The 9,079-nt window shown below is 39.0% G+C and overlaps 1 non-coding gene across 1 annotated transcript; it reads right to left on the bottom strand.

The window, feature by feature from the left end:
* Window positions 1-8,213: 8,213 nt before the first annotated feature.
* On the bottom strand, window positions 8,214-8,306 carry LOC118976029 (small nucleolar RNA SNORD116). The gene has a single exon (XR_005064182.1). It is a non-coding gene; the product is annotated as a small nucleolar RNA SNORD116 (small nucleolar RNA).
* Window positions 8,307-9,079: the final 773 nt, after the last annotated feature.

Here is a 9,079-nt window from a genome sequence, read left to right as displayed (position 1 = left end):
CTTCCCCTCTAAAGATAAATAAATAAATAAAATCTTAAAAAAAAAAACTAGTACTCATTCTTTTTTTTTTAAGGATTTTATTTATTTCTCTTTAGAGGGGAAGGGAAGGAGAGAGGGAGAGAAATATCAATGTATGGTTGCCTCTCGTGGGTCCCCTGCTTGGAACTGGCCTGCAACCCGGGCATGTGTCCTGACTAGGAATCGAACTGCAGTTATTTAGTTCACAGGCCATCACTCAATCCGCTGAGCTACACCAGCCAGGGCAAAACTGGTACTCATTCTTTAAGATACAGGACAAATCCCTACAGTAAGTAACGTGACAAGCCTGCTGTACTGCTCCTGCCTTATAGTTCTCTGTCCTTCCCCCAAATTTCTTCTACTGTAATAAAATGTGTACACGTTTGCTCCTTACACCAGTTCTTACTCTTTAACCCTTTTCTTTCTATTTAACATTGTTTATGAATATTTTGTGACAGTGAAGAGTTTAAGAAGGCTGTCTTCTCAGTAATTTCTAGAGGAGATAAATGACGCAGCAAAGGCAGGTTTAGAGAAAATAGTCGGATCAATCCGGATAGTCACCCGTCTGTGTAGTCCTGGGGCTGAGAAAACCTGAGCAAACCAGTAATGGGTGGAGGACGCAGCCTCTCCCCCGACTCCAGCCTGCGCATCGTTGTCATCCTCTCCACTGTCGTATTTTCCCTGAGAAATTGTTGCTATTAACAGTCCTAAACCTGGGCTATCAGCAATTTTCACTTACCTTGCTCTCGCTTTTTCTCCTCCCCAAATATTTGAAGCAGAGCAGTCGGCTGTCAATGATGAAAAATAAATACTGAATGCTAGATTAGGAAGTGAAATGATCAAATACACATATAGAAGATAAGACCATCCACCACGAGGTGCCAACTCTATTAGAGACAATAGAAAATGTCGGAAAAAATGTATTGCGGTGGGCATCTGGGGAACATTGGAATTCTAAAAGATGCATAAATATACAGTCACGTATAAGGCAATTGATGAACTCAGCTGGCTGGGCGGATATGAACAAAGCTTAAGTGCTAACTTGACTGAAAGAGGGTAGTGACACTGCCTATATATTTTTATTCAGCCAATATGATAGTTAAAGGGGAAAAAAGAGAAGGCTCAATGATTTGTGTCCCTGGGGCTAACGTGTGTGCAGAACGTGTTTAGAAGGCATGAGCGTGCTCCGCCGTGGCTCTTCCTGCTGGTTCCTTTTGTACCACTTCCCGCGCGCTGTCTGCTGCGTTTCTTCTCCGCAGCTGTGCTTAGTCCCATATAAGGCTCTTCTCAAAAGCAGAAAATAAGGTGCTAGGAGGCAAGGGGCATGGAGAGAAGAAAATAAATACAATAATTTTACTGCGCCAAGCAGTGGCATAGGCACCAAAAGTATATAAAAGAAAAAAAATTTGAAAGAATGTGTAATCTTGTTTGAGAGACAAGAGTGACATATTTGAAATAATTGGAAGTTGATACAAACAACACTTCATTTTACTTTTAAGGAGCCGCGTTATAAGAGCAGTTGAAGTAAAGAGAAAGTAGGAGTTAGTGCTGCCTGGAGGGATAGAATAAAAACTTTAGGAAAGAAGGTGAAGTGAGAGAGTAGTTGAAAAGAATAACATGTAGACACACAGAGAATAAAAGATCAATTCAATAAATCAATGTTGAATGATGATTAAAAATTAAAAATAAGTTGACATAGAAAGAATAATGTTTAATTTTGCAGAAATATTGTAATTATAGATAATGTTTATTTTTTATTTTTAAATATATTTATTGATTATACTATTACAGTTGTCCCATTTTCCTCCCTTTGTTCCCCTCTGCCCTGTGCACCCCTCCCACTATCATTCCCCCACCTTAATTCATGTCCATGGTCATATATATAAATTCTTTGGCTTCTACATTTCCTATACTATTTTTACCCTCCCCCTGTCTATTTTCTACTTACCATTTATGCTACTTATTTTCTGTACCTTTTCCCCCTCTCTCCCCATCCACTCCCTGCTGATAACCCTCCATGTGATCTCCATTTCTGTGAGAAATGTTCCTGCTTTAGTTGTTCGAAATGTTCCTGCTCTAGTTGTTCCTGCTCTAATTTACGTTTTTGTTTTAGGTTTGGTTATTAATAACTGTGAGTTTGTTGTCATTTTACTGCTCACATTTTTGATCTTCTTAGATAAGTTCCTTTAACATTTCATATAATAAGGGCTTGGTGATGATGAACTCTTTTAACCTGAACTTATCTGGGAAGCACTTTATCTGCCCTTCTATTCTAAATGATAGCTTTGGTGGGTAGAGTCATCTTGGATGTAGGTCCTTTCTGTCATGACTTGGAATACTTCTTTCTAGCCCCTTCTTGCCTGCAAGGTTTCTTTTGAGAAATCAGATGAAAGTCTTATGGGCACTCCTTTGTAGGTAACTCTCTCCTTTTCTCTTGCTGCTTTTAAGATTCTTTCCTTATCTTTAATCTTGGGTAATGTAATTATGATGTGCCTTGGTGTGTTCCTCCTTGAGTTCAACTTCTTTGGGACTCTCTCAGCTTCCAAGACTTTCTGGAAGTCTATTTTCTTCACCATACTGGGAAAGTTCTCCTTCATTATTTGCTCAAGTAAGTTTTCAATTTCTTGGTCTTCTTCTTCTCCTTCTGGCATCCCTATGATTTGGATGTTGGAGCACTTAAAGATGTCCTGGAGGTTCCTAAGCCTTTCCTCATATTTTTGAATTCTTGTTTTTTCATTCTGTTCTGGTTCAATGTTTCTTTCTTCCTTCTGATCCATACTGTTGATTTGAGTCCTGGTTTCCTTCCCGTCACTGTTGGTTCCCTGTGCATTTTCCTTTATTTCACTTAGTGTAGCCTTCATTGTTTCATCTAATCTGTGACCATATTCAACCAATTCTGTGAGCATCCTGATTACCAGTGTTTTGAACTGTGCATCTGATAGGTTGGCTATCTCTTTGTTGCTTAGCTGTGTTTTTTCTGGAGCTTTGATCTGTTCTTTCATTTGGGCCATTTTTTTTTTTTTGGTCTTCACGTACCTGTTACATAGTAAGGGATGGAGCCTTAGGTGTTCACCAGGGCCGGGCAACCCACATTGTTGTGTTGTGATACTGTATGTGGGGAAGGGGTCCAAGAGGGAACAGTGGTGCTTGCTTCACTCTCTGCCAGTTTTCAGTCACTTCTCCCGCTACCCACAAGCAAATTGGCCCCTTCTGGCGCTGATTCCCATGTGGCTGTGTTTGTGTACATTCTAGGACCCTGTGGGTCTCTCCAAAAAACTTCCTGAGAGGCTGGGAGTTTCTCTTGCTGCTGCCTCAATCCTCACAATTGTTTTCAATCAGTGGTTTGAGGCTTTATTTCCCCCAACTGAGACCTTGGGTTGCAAGGTCTGTCTCACTCCCCAGGTGTTCCTCCTGGTTTATCTGCAAGCAAATATAGGACTGCCTGCTCAGCCAGCTGCCGCCTTGCCTACCCTGAGCCTCCAGCAGCTGCCTTGCCATGAGTCCTTCCCACCTCTACTCCCAGTCTGGATGAATGTTTCTTCTTTAACTCCTTGGTTGTCAGACTTCCACGAAGTTCAGTTTTCTGGAAGTTCTGGTTATTTTTTGTTTTTAAATTTGTTGTCCTCCTTTTGGTTGTGCAAGGAGGCAGTGTGTCTGCCAATGCCTTCATCTTGGCTGAAAATCCCGATAATGTTTATTTTTTATAGTGGAGAATTTATTTAGAATTGATTGTGCTTTTAACTTAAGCTTGAACTTTGTAAATAAACAAATGAAAGTGCTAGTCATCATTTATAGTTCCCATAAAACTATAACATCATAACTGAAGTAAAAATAACACCAAAAGAGGTTTAAAATAACTTTCTGCTATTATAGCAAAGGAATTTGTTTCCCAAATATTGACAGACAATCTCACTACTTGTGCTCAGGGTGACATTCATAGGAAAAATAATGTTTTACATATAGTAAAATCGTGTTATTCCAATAGATACACACACCAATAGGTTTAAAATGCATGATCTATAAATTATAAGTATCACATACTGTAGTAAAGATAATTTATGGATAAAACTCTTATGATGCTGGCAGTTTAGACTTTACATGTATGTATTACCTATTGCTGCATTACAAATTGTCTCCACACTTAGCAGCTTCAAACAGCACATATTTATTATCTCACAGTGTCTGTGGATCAGGAATGTGGGAGAGGCTCAGCTAGATGATTCTGATTCAGGGTCTTTCCTATTACAGTTAGTTACAGTGAAAACGTTGGCAGGGGCTGCAGTCATCTGAAAGCTTGATTGGGGCTGGAGGATTTACTTCTCAGATGGATCGTTTTTACACAGCGGTTGGCAGGAGGCCTTGGCTGCTTGCTGGGTGTTGGGAAGAGGCTTCGGTTCCTTCCATGGGAACCTCTCTGTTGGCTGCTAAAGTGCTTGCATGATATTGTAGCTGGCTTCTTTAAGAGAGGAGTTTCTTTCATAAGAAAGAGGAAGGCAGAATCCACCCTCTCTTTTATGACCTTCTCTTGGAAGTTGTATACACTCACTCATGCCATATACTGTTTGTTAGAAGTGAGTTCCTAAATCTAGCGCACACTCAAGAGAAAGGAGAATTAAACTGCACCTCATGACAGAAAAATACCATGGAATTTGTGGATATATTTTAAAACCCACATGATCTTAAATATACATCTCTTTGTATAAATCTTCTTAATGAATTACAAACTGCTTTATTTCCACTGGCATTAAATATTCATGGAATACTACAAAAAATATATTACTGCATTGACATAATTCAGGAAAGAGCGTCTTCAGTCCTTCACATTATTTCAACAACAAATTACAGTACCCTAGATTTTTGTAATGTGTTGGCCTAAGTGATTTAGATTTCTAAGTGAACTTAATCAGACTTTAAGCTTAATTATATTATTTACATCTGTGAATTTTTTTTGTATTTTAGAGAATAGGAAAAAATTAGATATCCAGTTTAAAATATTGTACAGATTCAGTAAATGTCATTGAGGATTTTGTTAAATGCAAATTGACCCATCCACTGAACTTGTAACTTTTTATTAAATAGACAAAAGCATAATTTTTTATTTTATGCTTATAGTATTTAATGAATATCTGAACTGCTTATCTTTTGACTCTTAAATATAAGAATCAGTCTCTAACAAATATGTGAATTAAGAGAATACAAATCTCAGCTAAGGTAATGTGATTGGGCCATGGGATGCCTGGGTAGTTGGACAAACATTATTCTGGGTATTTCTGTGAGTGTAATTTTGGATGAGACTAACATTTAAATCAGTGTACTGAGTACAGCACATTGCCATTCTTAAGGTGGATGAACCTCATGCAATCAGTTAGATGCCTGAATAGAGCACAAAGGCTGATCATCCTGAGAGAAAGAGAGAATGCCTCCTGTATGCCTAGTTTTTTCTGCCTTTGGAATCAAACAGAAATGCAGGCTTTTTTTGTGTCTTGAATCTGCCAACCTCCAGGCTATAGAGCAATACCACTGACTCTATAGTTTGCTGACTCACACTGGGTCTTAGGGCTTGTTAGTCTCTGTAATTATATGAGTCAACTGCTTGTAATAAATCTATATATATTTTGGTTTTCCTACTGGTTCTGTTTCTTAAGAGAATCCTGACTAACCTAGGTGATATTAAAAAAAGTTTGGTCTCAGTTGAAGCCATGATGAGTCTTAAGACATGTGTGGTCTACTTGGTGCTTGATCTAATTCAAGCATGCTGGGAGGCTAGTTTCTGTCTCTTTACTTCATAGGAAACAAAAGATTAACTAGATGATTTCCATGTTTCCTTCCAGTTTTGAAAATCTAATATCTATGACTCTGAAAAGATGTCCTCCCTGGGTCTGGTTCTCATTGTTCACTTTGCCCAGGGGAAGGTGACTTTGGTGTGAAGGGTCTGGTGCTCTGCATCTGGTGCTTATTCCAAAAGTGAATTAAAGAGAAATTACCAGAAAAAATGAGCAGGACATCTCTGGTCCTTGAATTAGTATGTGTGACAGCTCTATGAAAGGATAACCCTCCAAGCGCCCGGTTTCTCTCACTCATGCCCAGGGAACTTGTTCTAATGAGTCCTATTAAGTAGGCAAATTCTGTGTCTCTGAGAGAGCACAGAGTGACAGGCACCAGTTTATTCGCTGCTGTTTGCATGCTAAATCCTTGGTAAGTGCCTACCCAATTCTTCTAGAAAACACACTGAAACTGAAATTTATGTTGTCTTTAATTTGTTTAGTTTAAGTAAACTACACACTATGGTTTCTTCAGAAGATAGCTTGTTAAGATAGGACAAAAAGCTTGAAAAATCTCTAGATAATAAAGCACAGCTCTTGATTCAGTGAAGTGTGTTAGGTTTATCACATTTCTACTAGATTTCAATGTGTGTGAAGAGAAGAATTACAGGAAACCAAATGGAATTAAGATCGCATCTTACTTTTAGAGAGGCATAGGATGTGAAATTTGGGGTCCTGACTTTGAGTCTCAGCTTCGTTAGCTGCAGGACAATTGGGTTGATCTTTAATCTCTCTCCAAGCCTCAGTTTTCTCAATTGTAAAACAAAAGGCAGGGGGTGGGGAGAGAACAGTAAGACTTTCCTTCTAGGGAGTTGGAAGGGCATGAAACAGACTAATTGCTCTGTAAATGGTAGCTTTTATGATAAGGAATCAGCATTTCAAAGGAGAATAAATCAGCCCCAGGTAGTCTTGGGAATTAAATAGAAAATTATGTCTACTTTTTAGTTTTATTTTAGTTATCACATGTATTATTTAAAATTAATTTCAGCAGGAACTTCCGACCAAGATGGAGGTGTAGTTAGATAAACTCTGTCTCCTTAAACAACCAAAAGAAGGAAAACAACAAATTTAAAAACAAAAAATAACCAGGACTGCCGGAAAATTGAACTGCATGGAAGTCCGACAAACAAGGAGTTAAAGAAGAAATATTTATCCAAACTGGTAGGAGGGGCAGAGATGGAGGGCTGAGGTGGAAAGGACTTGCAGCAAGGCAGTGTCTGGAGGACCAGGTGGCCCCACATTTGTGTGTGGATAAACTAGGAGGAACAACTGGGGAGCCAGATAGGCCATGCAACCCAGGGAACTAAAGCCTCAAAACCTCTGACTGAAAATACCTGTGGGGGTTGAGGCACCAGCAGGAGAAACTCCTAGCCTCAAGGAGAGTTCATTGGACAGACCTACAGGGTTCTAGAATGTACCCAAACCCATCAACCTGGGAATCAGCACCAGAAGAACCTAATTGTCTTGTGGGAAGTGGAGGAAGTGACTAAGAGCCGACAGAGAGCTGAACAGGCAGCATTGTTCCCCCTCGGAGCCCTCTCTGACATACAGTGCTCCAAGGCAGGGAAGTGGGTTGTCCTGCCCTGGCAAATACCTAAGGTTCCACCCCTTACTATGTGACAGGTGTGCTAGGACAAAAATATGGCCCAAATGAAAAAACAGAGCTCTTTGAAAAATACAAGTGAGCAATCAAGAGGGAGCCAATCTGTCAGATGCAGAGTTCAAAACACTGGTAATCAGGATGATCACAGAAATGGCTGAGTACATTTGCAAAAGAGGAAAAAGTGAAGGCTATGAAAAGTGAAATAAAGGGAACCAACAATGAAGGGAAGGAAACTGGAACTCAAATCAATGGTTTGGAGCAGAAGGAAGAAAGAAACATTCAACCAGAACAGAATAAAAAAACGAGAATTCAAAATAATGAGGAGAGGCTTACAAACTTCTGGGACAACTTCAAGTGTTCCAATATCCAAATCATAGGGGTGCCAGGAGGAGAAGAGGAAGAATGAGAAATTGAAAACTTATTTGAAACATAACGAAGGAGAACTTCTTTAATCTGGCAAAGGAAATAGACTTCCAGGAAGTTCAGGAAGCTCAGAGAGTCCCCAAAAAGTGGGACTCAAGGAAGCACACACCAAAGCACATCATAATTACATTACCCAAGATTAAAGATAAGGAGAGAATCTTAAAAGCAGCAAGAGAAAAGGAGAGAGTTACCTACAAAGGAGTGCCCATAAGATTGTCATCTGGTTTCTCAAAAGAAATCTTGCAGACAAAAAGGGGCTGGAAAGAAGTATTGAAAGTCATGAAAGGCAAGGACCTACACCCAAGATTACCCTGTCCAGCAATGCTATCATTATTTATTTATTTATTTTACCTCAGATTCAGTAAGAGTGATGGTGCGGAGTTCTCACTCATTTTGTTCAGCTTCCAAGGAATGCATTTTGAGGGAGTCATCATTGATCAGCAAAGCTATCATTTAGAATGGATGGGCAGATAAAGTGCTTCCCAGATAAAGTCAAGTTAAAGGAGTTGATCATCACAAAGCCCTTATTATGTGAAATGTTAAAAGGATTTATCTAAGAAAAATAAGATAAAAAATACGAGCAGTAAAATGATAACAAACTTACAAATATCAACAACTGTACTTAAAAAAACAAAACAAAAACAAGAATAAACTAAGCAAACAACTAGAACAGGAACAGATTCACAGAAATAGAGATCACATGCAGGGTTATCAGTGGGGAGGATGAGGGGGGAGAAGAGGGGAAAAGGTACAGGGAATAAGAAGCATAAATGGTAGGTACAAAATAGACAGGGGGAGGTTTGAATAGTATTGGAAATGGAGAAGCCAAAGAACTTATATGTGTGACCCATGGACATGAACTAAGGAAGGGGAATGCTGGTGGGAGAGAGAATACAGGGCAGAGGGGAATAAAGGGGAGAGGGAAATGGGACCACTGTAATAGCATAATCAACAAAATATATTTAAAAAATAAGGAAGGAAATTTAACACATGATACAACACAGATGAACTTTAAAGACATTCTATTAATTAAAAAAACAATAACAAAAGGAAAAAAACAAAAACAAAACATTATAACTCTGGGAGATAGCCAACATACTCAAAATATCCAAATCGATAAAGTTATTGGTGAAAATGAAAAAAAATTAATCAGAGGAGGAATGTCTCATGCAGAAATATAGATGTGCAAGCTGCAAGTTTATAGTTACCATTG

This window comes from Sturnira hondurensis, unplaced genomic scaffold, assembly GCF_014824575.4.
Source record: "Sturnira hondurensis isolate 20B ecotype Veracruz unplaced genomic scaffold, ASM1482457v3 Scaffold0020601, whole genome shotgun sequence".
Classification (NCBI taxonomy): domain Eukaryota; kingdom Metazoa; phylum Chordata; class Mammalia; order Chiroptera; family Phyllostomidae; genus Sturnira; species Sturnira hondurensis.
This window is presented reverse-complemented; position numbering and strand designations above follow the sequence as displayed.